Here is a 17,334-nt window from a genome sequence, read left to right as displayed (position 1 = left end):
ATCTCTTCACAACAGATATTTAAGATCCATCTCCATCCAGGCATTATTTAGCTGGAGAGAGGCTGACATATATGAGGATTTGGTTGATGAGGCTGCAGCTAACAAAACTAGGGTGGAGGAAAACACACTAGCAAATGATGAAATATGCTAGCAGTGGTTATGAGATATGCAGGAGAGAGATCCAGAATAACCTAACCCATGATAAACCACCATCATTCCATGACTAAGAAGTGTAGAACAGACATGGAGTGCATGGGAATAATTTACAGTTAGAAGTGCAAGGGAAATCCACCCCTGTGTAAAGGTAGATGAAATTTGCCCAAGGGAAGCTCTCCTTGGGCAAGCCTCTTTGGCGGGCATTGGACAAGGCAGAACCCCAAGGACTACATAACTTGGAGCCATTCTCCCTTCTCTTATTTACAAATTATGCTCAACACATATACAGTAGTATACTTCTTATCTGAATCTTGCACTGTGGGAGCCTGTAGCCAGATTCACTTTTTAAATAAATGCGTGCATATCATTCACACACAAATGTACATGTGTGCAGACACCTGCACATGTACAATGTAATAACAGAATGAGGCGCTAGTTGAAAGGAAATCTGTTCTAGTTTGCAGCCAGAGAAACCATGCAACTGTAGATTGGCCACCTCCCCCAGCTTCTTGGAGCAGTGTTCAGTGTGTGTGTGTGTGTGTGTGTGTGTGTGTGTGTGTGTGTGTAAAGGAAAAATGTGGATGGCTCACCTGAAGTATGCCATGGAAGAGGAAATCAGCTTTTCATTCAATGGCTTTACGTGGATTATTTTAGGAGGAAAGGCAGTGAGAAGCGGAGACCACAACAGAAAAAATTGTACTCAATCCTCTTTGCATCTGTAATGCAGCCTAAGAGAAGTAACCTATAATAATATTTATTTTATTTAACATATTTTATAGCACCCAAAACTTGTGTTTCTGGGTTTACAATTAAAGTAATTTAAACAATTAAAATCATTTAAACATTAAAATCATTAACATTATAATCATTTAAAACTGAACATTAAAATATTAAAACTAGAAATCTAATTAAAAGCCTGGGTGAAATATGTCTTCAGTGCCTTTTAAAAAGATGCCAGAGATGGGAAGGCTATTTCAACAGGGAGCGCATTCCAGAGTCCAGGGGCAGCAATGGAGAAGGCCCGTTCCCAAGTAGCCGCCAAATGAGTTGGCAGCAACCATAGACAAACCTCTCCAGATTATCTTAACAGGTGATGGGGCTCATGGTGAAGAATACATTCTCTTAAATACCCAGGGCCTAAGCTGTTTGGCTTTATAGGTAATGACCAGCACCTTGTATTTTGCTCAGAAACCTATTGGCAGTCAGTGTAACTCTTTCAACACAAGAGTAATATGGTCTCTCCTAGATGACCCAGAGACCAACTTGGCTGCTGTATTCTGGACCAACTGCAGTTTCTGGACTATGTACAACGGCAGCCCCCAAAAGAGCACATTGCAGTAATCCAGCCTAGAAGTTACCAGCATATTACCACCATTTTGAGGTCATTCATCAAAATGGATGCAGCTGGCCTATCAGCCAAAGCTGGTAAAAAGCACCACTGGCCACTGCCTCAACCTGAGACACCAGGGAGAGGTTCAGATCCAGAAGCACCCCCAGACTGCATACTTGTTCCTTCCTGGGGAGCATGACCCCATCCAGAACCGGCAAATCAAAATCATCTCCTGAGTTCCGACTCCGCACAATAAGTATCTCCAACTTATCTGGATTCAGCCTCAGTTTGTTATCCCTCATCCAGCCCATTATTACCTCCAGGCAGGCATTTAAGGAGGTCATGCCTTCTCCTGATGATGGAGAAATAGATTTGGGTGTGTAGTGGATTAAAGCCTTTGTCTCAGAGTAAGCTCATGTAAGGGAAAGAAATGCTGAATCATCCCTGTTGAGCTGCCTGGCTAGGCTTCTCCCAAAACTATTCTGTATTATCAGTAGGTTCAAAATGCTGCTGGCGCCACCCCCTTTACCAACAGAGCTTGAACCTCCTTGGGCTCAGGGTGGAATCCCAGGGAAAACACTCTTAATCTGGTGCTTGGACAAGTCCAAAAATCTTCCACGTACAAACCTACACATGTTGAGAAAACTGATAGCTGCTGGACATTTGTGGACATGTTTGCACCATAGAAACCCCCTTCAGCCCCTGCTTTTTCTGAGTTAAAAACCAACTTGGAGAGGCTTGTAAAAAGAAAAGAATTTTTAAAAACCCAGTTTTATTCCATTACTACAGACTGCTTCTGTCTGAAGCTTTCTCAGCTTTTAGATAAAGTTAAGAATCCTTATTAAGTTACAAAAATAAGTTGTCTTAATGCATGCTTAAATGTTTATAGTCTTTTGCAATGCCCTAGGTAGGATGGGTGTAGGCTAGTTTTTTCTATTTTAATTATGTTACAGGTAAACAATAATAGAACAGTATCAAGAATATGCAAAAGCACACACACCAAAGAAATGGGAATTCTAACACAAACTCTTATTAAACCACTTTCTCGTGTCCTAAACATCCAAAGCCACTAGCCTTGGCTTCCTTTTCCCTTGAACTCACCAAACTCTGGTTGAGAATCTAGCCCCTGCAATTCTATCTTCCAAGAGCTGCAGTCTTTAGGGGGAGGGGAGTCTGATCACTACAGGGTGTCATCAGCATGCTGATAACCACCCACACCAAATCTCCTGATGATCTCTCCCAGCAGTTTCATGTAGATGTTAAACAACATTTGAGACAATATGAAACCCTGAGGGACACCATACAAAAGTTCAAATTTTGAAGAACAGTCTCCAAGAGAAACCATCTGGAATCTGCCTGTGAGGTAGGAGCGGAACCACTGCAAAGCAGTGCCTCCCACCCCCAACCCCCTCAGATGTTCCAGAAGGATACTATGGTCAATAGTATCAAAGGTCACCAAGAGATCCAAGAGGACCAACATAATTACACTCCCTCTGTCAATTCCCAATTGGAGATCATCCATCAAGCCAGTCAAGGCAGTCTCCACCCCATAGCCTGCCCAAAAGCCAGTTTGAAATGGGTCAAGATAATTAGCCACCTCCAAGGCCGCCACCACCTTGCCCAGCCAAGGCAACAACCTTCTCAATCACCTTGCCCAGCCATGAAAGGTTGGAGACAGGCCTGTAGTTGCTTAACTCTGAGGGATCCAAGGTAGACTTCTTCAAAAGCGGTCTGATGATTGCCTCCTTAAGATAAGGAGGCATCCTACCCTTCCTCAAAGATGCATTTATAATTGCAACCAGGCCCTCTACAACAACCTCCCTGCCTGATAGTATAAGCCATGTCGTAAAAGGATCAAGAGGACAAGTGGTAGGCTGCACCATTCCAAGCAACTTGTCCACATCCTCAGGAGTCACAAACTGAAACTGATTTAGAGTCATCACATAAGAGGAGCTGCTGGACACCTTGGCATCAGATACTGTAACAATTGTGGAATTTGAATCTAAGGTGGCCCGAATAAGAGAGATTTTGTCCACAAAAAACTCATTAAATATGTCACCATGAGTAATTGTTGGTTCCAAGAACTGGTTCAAGGGGGAAGGGGCACACACTAGCCCCTTAACCCTGAACAACTCTGCTGGATGTGAACTTGAGGACTCAATACTGGTAGAAAAGAATTGCTTCTTTGCTGCATGTATCGCCTGAGCATAGATCTTCAAATGTGCTCTATGTAATAATCTGTCGGATTCGAATCGAGTCTTTCTCCACTTGCACTCTAGTTGTCTACCTCGCTACTTCAGCCCCAGTAGTTCTTCTGTTTCTGGGGCCAGTTTTGAAGCGGGTCAGAGAGGATGCTTAGGAGCGATCATGTCCACTGCCCTGAACTCAACTGGTGAGTTGATCGTTCCAATTCTCCACCAGAGTGTTGATAGGGTCACCGGCAGAGCCAACACTAAATCCCTCCAGGGCTTCTTGGAATCCTATTGGATCTAATAACCTTCTTGGGCAGACCATCCTAATGGGCCCCTTGGCCCTGCAGGGGTGGGGCATGGTCATGAGTCCAAACTTAACCAGATGGTTAAGTCCATGACAATAGGGAAATCATAGGAGTCCCCACCCACGGAACACCACCCTGTTCAGAGTGAAAGACCAGATCAAGTGTGTGGCCAGCAATATGCATTGGTCCTGAGACCACTTGGGATAGGCCCATAGTTATCATGGCTACTACTAAGTCCTGAGCCACTCCAGACAAATTGGTCCCAAAGTGAACATTGAAATCCCCCACCACCACAAGCCTGGGAGACTCCAACACCAAGCCCGAGACCAAGTCCGTCAGCAGAGTTAGGGACTTATTGGGCAGCGGGGCAATTGGTACACCAACAGAAGTCCCAGTCTATTCCTGGTCCCCAAACTTAAGCACACACATTCAATATGGTCAGACACTTCAACAGGGATCCTGGCAAGGGAAATGTTACTATAGACCACAGCCACTCCATCTTCCTGCCCACATCTCTCCTCACCTGGTCTTTGACAGAGAACCCTGGAGGGAGAGCCTGGGACCAGACTGGGCCACCAGCATCCCTCAACCAAGTCTCTGTGATACATACCAGGTCAGCCCCTTCAGCCAGCATCAGATCGTAGATGATTTTCAGGTTTATTCTGGACTGACCTGGCATTACAAAGGAGCAAGGTGAGGCTCTGTGGGAGGCTGGCACTGCTTTCCAAGGTAAAAGAGCTGGCAAGGCAGCCAGAAGGGGAAAGAGCAATTAAGTTTCTGACTTCCCTTCCCCTGTAACGGCCTGCTGACCTGCCAAAGTTACTTCTTCTATTCCCCACCACCACTGGAATAGTTGCCCCACAGTCAATGGACATGCCCCCTGTCTCCCCATCTCCAGACAGACCTAAACACATTACAGACTAACTTGACCCAAGAATATGCAAAGCCCTATCCTCCCATCCCCTCTGTTGATAAGAAGGTGAATCAGATGCCCCATATTCACAATGGAACCTGCAGAGCCTGATTCAAAGCAGCGAGGGGATCCAGCTGCACATTTCACTGCAGGTGAAGCAAACATTTTTGCCACTGGTCAAACCACCACAAAATAATGCTGAAAGGGGGGCTCCTTACCCAGGAGAGCAAACTGTTTGTCAAAAAGGGGACTCCCATTTGGTTCAGCCCTATGCCAGTGCTGGAGGCAGAGAAATGTTCTCTTTCCACAATGGGGCAATTTCAAGCCAATTTGCTAATGTCCTTCATCAAGCTTGGCCTACAGCTCTCCTGCCATCCAAGCTTTTAACATCCATGACTTGTTCGTTCCATGTAGCAATTGCCAGAGAAGCCAACTTTTCTCCTGCAGTGCACATCAAAATGTTTCCTCAGGGTATCTATGATGAGAGCAGGTATTAACCCGACTCCTTCCTGTTTCATACAGGAAGCTCCCCATGCACGTGTGAACTGAATATTCACAGAATCAATGGCACAGCTGTAGCTTGGAAGTCTTTTGTTTCCGAGTGAGAGTTCCTTAGTTGCTGCCTGAAGGAAACTGCAGATATTTCCGCTAGCACAGCCTGTTTCCGTTCCTTAATAGGATCTCGCTCTCCCATCAAGCAAAGTGAAAATGTGTAAAAACTGCCACATATTCCATGCCTGTTTTGTTTTTTTTTAAATGGTGGTTAGGAAAGCAGTGAAAATTAGGAAGGATTCTCCCTCCACCCCAACCATCAATATGCTAACAGATTTTTCCTTACTTTGGCAAATGGGTTGAAGCCAATGGGATCTGAACATGCTATAATGCAGGAAGGTGTGTGTGGGTGTGTTTGTGTCTTCTGTGCTCTTAACAGTGGGCAGCATCCAGACTAAGTCAGTCATTATGAAGCACCATTGAAATTATTAGTTTTTTTATTTTGTATTGGAATGACAAAAATCAAGATGATGTGCAACCACTTGAGCTTTTAGGCACAATTTGAAATAAAATTAAATCCAATCTCTATTGGGATTACTTATAGGCAATGTGCATAGTGTTGTGAATCTAGGTATTAAGTTGCTTTCTAAATGCATATGTAAAGTCAATGTGTAACATGAATTAGTAATATCTGCTGTATTTTCTTTCTTAGGATTTTTTTTGGGGGGGGGCATATTGGGAAATTGTATATGATCTAATTATCTGTGTAATTTTTATTGAATAAAAAAGATTTTAAAAATAAACTAATGGGACTTAAGTTAGTCATGACTAATTTGTCTCATTGATTTCAATGGTGCTTAGTCAGGACTAACTAGTCTGGATGTTGTCCATTGTATTCAGCATAGGACCTTTCCCTGCATGCAAGCCAAGCACCTGCCTGCTTGCATGCAGAAGGTTCCAAGTTCCCTCCGTGGCATCTCCAAGATAGGGCTGAGAGAGACTCCTGCCTGCAGTCTTGGAGAAGTCGCTGCCAGTCTGTGTAGACAATACTGAGCTAGGTGGACCAATGGTCTGACTCGGTATATGGCAGCTTCCTTTGTTCCCTCTCCATAGAAAGTTTCTGGGGTGGAGGGGAGTGGCAAAACCCTCCCAAGAAGGGCCATGCAGGCCTAGGCCTCCAGAGGCATGTGACTAAGGCAGACCCAAAATGAAGAGTAGCACACTTGAACAACATGGGTTTCTTACCAGATTAAAAGAAAAAGGTGAGCAATAAGAACAATTGTTTTTTCATAAAACAAATTGTAAGACAGAGTTTTCATTAACCGGGCAATGCAGATTCCAAGCAATTAGTAAAGAAAAATAACTTCCCTGATGTGTGAAACTGACTTGATCCTAACGTTACTTACAGGCTATGGCCTTCCCACATCCCCAGCAGCTCTCTCAGCCGCCTGCTTCCTCAGGGCCCTCCTGGGACAGACTAACCAACAACAGCCTAAAGCTTTCTCCTCTCCACTAGGTGGCTGAGTGTGCAGTTCCCACCCAGTCCTCTGGATTGGTCCTTCTGCTTTGAATTTCCTGGGTGAAGGGCGTTTTTTCCTTTTCGGGAAAGGCCCACCCTCCCAGCGGTTACTCTAAGTGAGGCATAGTCCTCCCTCAAAGCCTCCCTGTCACTACACAAGCACTGACTGAATATTCTCCTGCTCAATGATGTGGGGTGAAACTGGAAACAATTTCAGGAAATTTCCCACTTATTTATTTATTTATTCAATTTTTTTATACCGCCCTTCCAAGCTGGCTCAAGGCGGTTTACAATTAAAAAACAGAAATCATTAAAAACAATTAAAACAGAAATACAAATATAAACACCAATTTAAAAACATCTTTAAAAACTATTTATTTATTTATTTATTTATTTATTTATTTATTTATTTATTTATGGGGGGAGTGTCCTTTTTAAATATAATTTCAATGTGGTTTTTTTAAAAATCCATTCCTAAACCTTACTGCAGTGAAAGGAAACCCAAAAATTAAAGCAGTTTTTACACTAGTAGAACCATCCTTTGAGAATGTGGCTGAAGCAATACTTCTAAATCATCTGTGCTTCAATCTGAACTAGAACTAGGTAGTGTAAGCACTTCTGCAAACAGTAAAATAGGAAGGATGCTCTTAGTGAAAGGATGCTCTTTTAGGCTAAGGGAGCCTAGCCCGCTTTTGGGCGAGCGTGAGAACCACCGGGCTCGCAGGCGAGCCCGATTTCCTCAAAGCAGGTAACCCGCTTAGGTAGCCCTCCCCTTAAGACAAGGTTAGCAGAGCGAGCGCTCCGCTAACCCCATCTATTTGCTTGTGCATTGCCGCAGCGCAGCTCTGTGCCGTGGCAACACATGAGGAGACCCTCGCCAGGAGGCTGAAACAAGCCTCTCCACCCTGGGGGTCTCTCCAGGATGACCCATACACTTGCGTGGGGCATCCTGGGACTTCTGGGGGCCACGCGGCCCCTGATCCCCGCAGCCCCCACTGGCTCCGTGATGGAGCCAGCAGTTGTATGGGTGGTCGGCATGCTTATCTGTGGGGAGAGCAGGCTGAGCTAACCCCATTCAGACAAGTCTCACTGATTGTGATACTCGCCTCAGTAAGTAACATATCTTTCAGTGTCCTAAAAAGTAGGATATGATTCCACACACACCCCCGGCTTTAATGTTTTTCTTTATACATAATTATTTAAATCTGTTATACTGTTGAGTTGCCATGTTAAGATTTTTTTAAGTGTTCTAATATAAATAACCAAGTGAACTTTGAATTTGTTTGGAATATAACATTTAAGCCACATTAAGTGTGTTTATTATTCTTTCCTTCAATCAAATATTTCAGTTCAGCTACTTAACTACTTAAAAAGTACTGAGGTATTTAGACAGCAAGTAAAACTAATATGATTTTAGCAAAAATCTGTACCATGAAACGTTGTGAGGAAACATTTTTTGTTTGAATTTTATGCAAATATGGAAACGTGCATCAGAAAAATTTCCAGATTTGTTTCCAGAAAATGTTTCAATTCAACATTTTCTGGGTGGAACTCTACATCACTGCTCCTGATCCCACTTCAGTTCCCCTGCCCTCTGTGACTGCAAGTTGTATCTCTAGATTGACTGTTCACATTTGTGGATCTTGGACCTCTGATACTGTGTTCCTAATGAATTCTGCTGCCTTGATTCACCCTTGACTTTTGCCACTGGAATGGGCTCCTTAGCTGCTGCCCCCCAATCATATCAAACCAAAGGTCACTCCTCCTCCTCCCAGAATCCCACTCCTGATCTTGCAACAGCTGTGTTTGATAGACAAAGGCCATCTACAACTCTGCTCATGATGATAATGCTGCAGCCCTTTTTGTTTGAGGCTTGTAAATAGCCAATCACTTCATTGTCTGTGGATAGTAATAATTAACAGTCTCTAGGTGAGGAAGCTTATGTAAAAAGGGAAGAGAATTGGCTCTTAATTCCAGTCTGTTGTCACAAATGACTAACATGAGTATGTGTAGGTGGGCAAGCTAGCGGCAAATCTTCTGTAGACTTCTTTGAAAGGCCAGTAGGAGTGTGCAATAATTCTTGTTGTTTTGTTATGTTTTGTTATTACATTCATGTTTGTTGTTTGCTATTTCACATGTTCTGGTGGCGCTTGGTTGTGCCCACCATTTGGTTAATGGCAATTGGCAGCAATTTTGGGCCCCCCATTTGTTTTCAGGATGGGGAACAGTTTATACTGTGGCTATGGTTGTTAACTCATGTGGAATAGAAGCTATTTTCAGACTGTTTCTTCCCAATACATTTTGCACAATCAAGCATTTAAAATCTCAATGATTGCTTTCAGTCCTTCACTAGTCACTTGGAGATTGATGCTAATTCCTGGAGACTTCAGGCTAGCAGTTCTGGAAGGTTGGCAACCCTTCTTGTAGTAGCACAACTGAGCAGCGGGCCTCTGTTGCCTTTTAAACATCCTTTAAAGTTGAAAAGGAGTAGCAGAGCTCCTTTCAGTGACTGTTTGTGGTTGTGGCCTTCTTTTTGCCTCATAAATTCCTGGAGGCTATGTCAGTCCAGGGCATTCTGGAGGGAAATAATAGCAGTTGTCACAATGATATGAGAGTGGCCTCCAGGGACATATTTTCAGGTGGTGCAGGGCACTTCCGTGGAAATATGAGAGATTGGTGAAATATACCCACTCCCATGCATAACTGCTGTGAAAACTCTGCATAGGGGGGATGCTTCTTCCTGATGTGTGGGCACATGGTTAGTGAGCATGTAAGTCAGCATATATAGGAAGAGTCTAGTCATTGTGTGTGATAAGTTCCAATTGCCCCTGTTTAACTGAGACAGTCCCTCTTTTCAGTTTTCTGTCCCTAATCAATCATTGTCTAGTTTTGTCTCTGTTTTTTGGAGAAATGTTAGGGATGCCTTTTAAAAACTGTATCAGTTGCTAAATTTGTCTCTCTAAATTTGTCCCCCACTCCACCGAAGTGAGGATTGGGTGCTACTTGACTCTTGTGCACAGACTTGTAAATGCACAAACATGGACACAAAATGCCAATGCAGTACTTCCCTTCTACATGCTTCCACTTTACTATCTGACTAACCAGAGAGTAAATGTTGCTGAATGCATTGGGACAAAGGAGCAGCAGGTGGAAAAGAGCCTTCAGCAGTATGCATTCATATGGGAGGGCAGGGGCTTAGGCTGTGATCCTTGGCAAAAATAAGGGGCGTGCGGAATGTGGGTTACAAAGACACCAAAGGGTCTCTGTTGTCATATGAGAAATATTGTAGGGAACGGGCTGTGTGTGTGTATGCTCTGCAGTTCTGTTCATCTGGAAGGTTCTGAAATGAGTGCCTCTTAAATAAGTGCCATGTGCCCTACAACATGTTACACTTGTAAAATGTTTTCCAGCTGTTTTTTTGTGCTCTGTGCAAAACCTGTCAATACCAAGAAGCCGGGGCTGGCCCAGGTGAAATTGCTTGTGCATACTTTTGGTTTGGCAGCAGTTTCAGAGCCCATTTGCTGATACAAAACACAGCAGGGCAGACCCTGAATTTCAAGCATCTGCTTCTCTTTTGCTCCCCCGAGGCCAATAAACAATGATGAGGTGGGGCTTGTGGTTGATGCTTCCTGTGCAGGCCCTTCTCCTGGGACAAGCATTCAGAAAGACCTGGGCTCTGATTTCTCCCTGAAGGGGCAGTTCAGGTTTCATTGGTACCAAGAGGCAGGCATTGTTGCTGAACATAGATCCAGAGGATTGGTTGCCTAATAATTTTTTCATGCATGAGAGCATTCTCTTTCTCCACAGGCTCCACTTACAGTCGCCTGAGACTGGCTGATCTCCTCTCTGAAGGTAGGTATAGGTTACCTGGGCAGCACAGCTATGGTTTAGTGTAACAGCCTCTTGTAACACTTAATGTGGCTAAGTGAGCACTGAAATGGATACACAACACATGGGTAGTTTTTCCAGGAATAGAGCAAAGTGGGACTAAGTTTGGTGTCGCATTTGGATCACCATTTTTCAGTGGCAGTATGGTTTGGGGAGTTAAAAGTTCCTGGGATGGGTCACCATATGGAAAAGAGGGCAGGTCTGTACCTTTAGAAGATGCACAGAAGTGGAACTTTAGCAGGTGCAGCTTGTCATGCAGGGGAAAGAAAAGCTGCACCAGGGACTTTTACACACATCAGGCTTTACTATGAGTTTACTGGAAGGCTTTAGTGCGAACTTGAAGTTGTCCCAAAAAACCAAAGCAAATAGTGGATTTGTTTACTCCAGATATAAATCAGGCTACACTCTAACGCGCAGTGAAAAACCCAAATGGTGTGTGAACTGCTCCCCAATAACTTGCAGGAACTTCAAGGTAAATCTGGCTGATATGTGAACACACCCGCTCCATTCCGGAGGAGATGTGTGACCCATGTGAAAAACGACCTGCTGAAATTCCCTCTTCTGTGCCTGTAAAGGATGCACAGCAGATCTGTCCTCTTTTCCAGATGGCAGCCTTAGCCTGGGAAAATAAAGGTCTCTGCCCATGAGCTGTTATGTTACCTTGAGCATGCCATTCTCCCTCTCTCTCTCTGAACCCCTGAAGATGACATAGTTCATGGCCACAAAAAGATACTGTAAAAATCTCAGTGGCATGGAGGATAGTGTATTGTCACCCTATCTGCAATCTTGGCCATCAAAGTATCAGTTTTGTTTTTAAAATATCATAGCTTTACAAAGCAACCCACTACCAAAGGCTATGCCGATTTATTTTTATTTTATTTTATTTATTTAAAATATTTCTATACCGCCCAAAACTTGCGTCTCTGGGTAGTTTACAATGAAAATGTATATGAGGCAATGAGAGTGCTTGTCCATAAAGTCAGTGCAGTCTTTGGTGTCCCCAGAGCATTTTGAATAATGCAGATATCCACAATTCATGTTGCTGATTCCTACCCCAATCTCTGTGTGCATAAATATTAGCATTGGCTCTTCCTTCCTAGTCATCAGGCTCTTCTCCCAGAAACATGGCTTAATTTAAACACCTCTCCAAAATTCTGATATTATTGGAAGAAATTATGACAAGCACTTTCTGAGTTCAAGTCCATTAATGGACTGGGCTATCCTTTACACCCCTTTAAAGCAAGAATGGTTAGTTTGTATGCAGCACATTTCAGATGTTCAAGGCACTCACTAAAAATACAAGGAGCTGGGTCTCACGATCTGTGAGACCCGGTTTCTTCGGGTGAGCGGGGAGAGCGGGCTTAGGGTTAAGCCCGCTCTCCCAGCTCACGAGCGGAGAGGGAGCCCTGGGCGGCCGAATTGGCCGCCCACACGATTGCTGGCTCCGAGACAGAGCCGGCGGGGGCTGGGGAGCTCGGGGGCCGTGTGGCCCCCGCAAGCCCCAGTATGCCCTGCGTGAGTGCACAGGGCATACTGGGGAGACCCCTGAGCCGGGAGGCAGTTTTTCGCCTCCCGGCTGGGGTTCTACTCATGAGTAGGCGTGGTGCGAAGGCGCGCCACGGCTACTCACGATTGTAAAAAGCAGGTTTGCTGAGCGCTCGCTCCGCAAACCTGCTTTTTACCAGGGGTTCCAGAGCAGGTTAGCCGCTCCAGAACCACCGGGCTCGGCTGCTGATCTTCAGAATAGCCCCATTACCTCATAATATTTACAACATCACTGTAAAGTAAATTGGTATTCTTATCCTCTTATTGCAGGATAATGGAGTGGGGAGGGGCAAGGCTGAAAGAATCATGGCTGGCCTAAGGAGTTTGTGGCTGTGGTGAGATTTGAACTGGGGACGTCTCAGCTCACATATTTATCCAATATACCCCGTCTCAGGGATTGGCAGCTCTTCTGCCCACTTAATAGCTAGATGGTTATGGGGGATGATAGGGTTAAATTGGGGAAACCGGGTGGTGAGACTTCATGTGAAATGTAGACTTCATATCCCAATATCTTCTCTTATCTCATATTTGAGCACTGACGCAAAGGAAGCTGAATCAGAACTTGCCTTCATGTGAGACCAGTTCTTATCCTCCTAAGCTGTCATGTGTGTTACTGGCTGCCTGCTAAGTCCTCACCCAGCAGTGGTTGTACTTCTGTAGCATATCTATTTATTATAAAGATGAAATATGTGAAGCAAACAAGCAATTCTTGGGAGAGATTACCCTATATGTTATGTTGGCTTCCCTTTACCTTTCATCATTGTTCCTTCCCCAGTCCATTCACAACCATCTAAGATCAGGAACACACTCTGCACATGGCATCAGGTTATCAGTCACAAGGCACATTGCTCGGTCTTCCAGTCCAGTTTTGTTCCCTTCTGCCCTCACAGAAGCTCCATTTGCAGCAGCAGAATGAGAATCTGCATTTCTCCCTTCTTAGGCCTAAGGAAGGTCATATCAGGCTGTGTGACATGCACTACAGCGAGGACAGATTCTACCATAGGCTGGTTTTTGAGATGTGTCAGTCCATGGACCCACCTGGTGGAATGGATAAGACACTGCAGCACCTGATCTCCAGGCAAGCAGAAAGCTGCTGCTCTGTGGGGTAAGTCATGATTATTCCCATTATATAGGAATAGTAGTATATAGTATAGTAGTTGATGCTGAGGGAATGCACTTTGCCCCTCCCTGGTCAGTGAGTCCATGGCTGAGTGGAGAGATGAACCAAGCCCAAAGCCCACACACCATGGGCCTCTTCCATCTTGTGATGTTCCTATACTGTCACTCAGGAGTCCCTTAAGCTTGTTTAGAGAGACAGTGTACATTGCTGAGGAGGAAGTGTGATGCAAACCTTTGAGTATGAATAAGAGGAAAATGCCAAAGGAAGTCCCCGTTTACGAATGTTTTGCTGTGGAGTTTCAGAGAAAAGATATTGGGGCCCAGGGACAGTCCAAGACATCTTGTGGCCTGAGGTGAAGGCAGGTGCTTGGCATTCTTGAGCCATGCCACCGAGGCAGTGGTGATGAGAACTCTCGGACGATACCACCAAGCCAGGTAGTGGCAGCATGGGTGGTTCCAAGCTTAAGTTGTGGGGGTTTGGGAGAGGGGTGCCTCAGTGGGGTGAGGAGGGTAAATTGAATGGTGTGCTCCAGCAGGGCGAGAAAGGGTGCTGTCAGTGGACAGTGGGGTGTCACCCTTGCAGCCTCCTATGGCCCTCCCTGCACCCACATATGAGGCAATCATCTCACCTGCCTCACTGAAGGGCTACTCCTGACAACTGCAGAAGTGAGTGGCTCAGTACTGTGCAAGTAGTGACTACCTGTTTACAAGGGATGTAACTTGGATATCTTCTCTGAAAGGCCAGGGTTGGAGGGGGGATGGACAAGAGACATCAGTTGACCTCCTTCCCTCCTACCTCTTGTGGTACCTCGAAAGTATTCTGTGCATACTCACAGGCAACAGGGTGTGAAGTGCTTGTGTACCACATGTCACTTCATCTGGTCGCCATCTTAATTCTGAATCTCACCGCATGGTTGTGCTGGCTCTGGACCCACCCCCATCTCCAGTGATGACACACCCGATTCTGAGGCACGCTCAGCTCCTTAACTTGTCTGGGTCTTGATGAGGGCCTGACCTTCCTGGTTCTTGGTGCTGGCCATAGTTTTCCCACTTGGTGTTTTCCTTATTCCAGAACCAGATTTATGAGTTTTATGGCCATAGTTTTCCCTCTTGGTGAAACACAGTTGATTGGTTCCCACTTCGAAACAGGTTTACCTCCTGAGTACTGGCAATTCTGCTATTAGAGGGAACTGAATCGATAGCCAGATGTGAGAGATTTAATATGATTTTGTAGAAAGTGTGTGGCTGGAAGTGAGATGGCAGACCGGAGTTGGATTTTGGCTTGTTCAGGGATTCTGTGGGTGTCCTTATTCCAGAACCAGATTTATGAGTTTTCCCAGATGATTACAAATAAAATCATTAGACCTCCTTTTTCCGCATCAGTCTGCCCATAAGTAAAGATGTGCATTGGAGTCTTTGCTCTGAGTGCCATCAGACAGTGGCAACTGGGGGAAAGGCCTTTTCAGGAGTGACTGTAAGCAACAAGCAGACTTTTTAAAAGGCTACAATCGTATGCATCTTTACCTGAGAGCAAGGCCCATTGAAATTGGTGGGGGAGGATGCTTACATTTGAGAAAAGAGGTTTAGAACTGGAGGAACCATTTTCAGAAAGAACTTTGCAGGATGCACAGCCAAGTGTTGTAACACAATACATTTTCTATTATGCTGTCAGTGTTGAATCATTCTATAGTGATTGTCTGTGGCGGCTTGAATGGTCTGCATGATGGGTCAAGGGTTATCATTGAATGGTCCGCATGATGGGTCAAGGGTTATCATTTTAATCTTTGCATAGGGCAATAAATGGACTAGGATGTAGAGACATTGACAGACCAGGCTCGCAGAGGCGTATGGATAGCAGGACATAGCTTTGCTACAACTCCAGTCAGAGCTATCAATTTGTTGTTAGAAATTTTCGAATAAAAAGGGCTTTTATCATTTGAGTAACTGCATCTGTGTTCTCAGAAGCAGTGTTGTTTACTGTGTTCCTGGAAGTCTTGCTCACCAGGATAGAATCAACTTTCCGTCTATGACTTGCAGATGCAAAGCTCAGTGTGTGTGTGTGTTTCTGAGAGAGAGAGAGAGAGAGAGAGAGAGAGAGAGAGAGAGAGAGAGAGAGAGAGAGAGAGAGAGAGAGAGTTGGGAAGATATAGCATGCTGTTAAAATGTGTTCTATATTCCATCTATATTCCAGGAAAGGGACAGAGACCATCAAAAGGCGGCAGTCTGATGGCAAGCTGGGAGGGAATCCAGCCAACCTGGATATGAAATCAACATGTGCGTCCTTTCACTTGATCAAATGATTTCTACCAGAGTCATTCAGGCTTTCTGAATTTATTTGGAGAATGTATGGAAAAATATAAAACCCATAGTCCAAAATTGAGATTGCCACAGTAAATCAGTGAAACTCAGAGCGCTACGGGGGCTTTTGTCATCTTATAGCACATGTTTGAATCCCCTTGGTGATGGAGGTTGTTTTGAAGGGGGTGCTTTGGAGTGGGAAATGGCAGGCAGGGGAAGGGGTATCCTTCTCCTTCCACTTGTCCACTCTTGGTAGTAGCCCCCTCCTATAGCTTGGGAGTGGGGAGGCAGTCTAACATGAATTTGTGCATAATAGGTAGTGGATAGTTTGCCCCTGACATGGCTAGTCTTCTGGAATTTGCCTCAGGAGCATAGCAGGGAACATTCTTTATTTAGTTTGCCCGGAACTAAACATTCCAAAACAAATTAATTTATCTTTCCAGAAATTTAATATTAAAAATAACTGCATTACAAAGGGTAGAACTGCTGATTGACCAGAAAACAAAACCTTTGCTCTGCCTCCTCTTTTGCCCTTAACAGCAGCTGGATCTGCAGAATTCAGCAAGTGAAGTTGTTCATGGCTTAGAGATCAAATCATTACCTTCTAATGTCTGTAGATTGGGCTGCTGTTAAAACACGCCTTGTGAGTTCAGCTAAGAAGTCTGCACCTAACAGAGTGGTGTCATTTTTCAGAATATTTATCCGTTTTTATTTCAGCCTCTATATGTTGGGATATGACAACAGAGACCCCACATACATATGTGTTTCTCCATGGATCTGTTTCATTGATGTAAATGTATGGGAGGGTTAGAACTCCACCAAATCCACTCCAGTAATGCATCACTACTGATAGGGCCAAACCAGATGGGACTTAAAGCACATCATTGATCCTAGTGTGCTTACTTAGATAGCACATTGGGGAGCAGCTCGATAGATAGCACGTGGCAGTGGGCGGGGGCGGGCAGCTCGATTCAGATCAGGGCTGCAGTGGCAGGCTTTAACCCTACCCCAAATCATGGTCCCAACTAGATTTGCCCTGCCCCCACTTACTATCCTTCCCCTGATCCAGCCCTAAAAAACTTCAATATCTGCAGACACTGTTTGTGAACCCTACAGGAAATGATATGAGAGGTGGTATGGTATGGTACCAGCCACCTAATGGCGTAGTGGGGAAGTAACCAGCCTGGAGAGCAGGAGGCTGTTGGTTCGAATCCCCGCTGGTGTGTTTCCCAGACTATGGAAAACCCCTATATTGGGCAACAGCGATATAGGAAGGTGCTGAAAGGCATAATCTCATACCGTGCGGGGGGAGGCAATGGTAAACCCATCTTGAATTCTACCAAGAAAACCACATGGCTCTGTGGTCGCCAGGAGTCGACACCAACTCGACAGCACAACCTTTCCTTAATGGTACGGTACCAGTGGTATTTAACTGTGTGCATGGTGCTTTTCCATAAGACTGGAGCTATAAGATTTCTGCTGTTAACTCCCATAGCCCTTTGCTCTTCCTGAGCTTGGATCTACTGTTGGGAAGTCAGATGGGAGAGAGTGTAGTCAAGCCAAATCTGAGTCTTGAG

General features: G+C 44.8%; 1 long non-coding RNA gene across 2 annotated transcripts in view; it reads left to right on the top strand.

Moving 5' to 3' along the window:
- Positions 1–15,847, top strand: part of LOC128341714 (uncharacterized) — a 30,587-nt gene extending 14,740 nt beyond the window's left edge. Inside the window, exons 1-4 of one of the 2 annotated variants that reach the window (XR_008314521.1) lie at positions 6,547–6,650; positions 10,715–10,759; positions 13,281–13,445; positions 15,651–15,847. This is a non-coding gene — a long non-coding RNA (uncharacterized LOC128341714). Of the gene's footprint in view, positions 1–6,546; positions 6,651–10,714; positions 10,760–13,280; positions 13,446–15,650 lie in introns of those variants that run through there. The other variant, XR_008314520.1, reaches the window with a different exon arrangement.
- Positions 15,848–17,334: the final 1,487 nt, after the last annotated feature.

The sequence above is a fragment of the Hemicordylus capensis genome, chromosome 2, assembly GCF_027244095.1.
Source record: "Hemicordylus capensis ecotype Gifberg chromosome 2, rHemCap1.1.pri, whole genome shotgun sequence".
Lineage (NCBI taxonomy): Eukaryota > Metazoa > Chordata > Lepidosauria > Squamata > Cordylidae > Hemicordylus > Hemicordylus capensis.
Note: the sequence above shows the minus strand (reverse complement) of the source record. Positions and strands in the feature narration are given on the sequence as shown.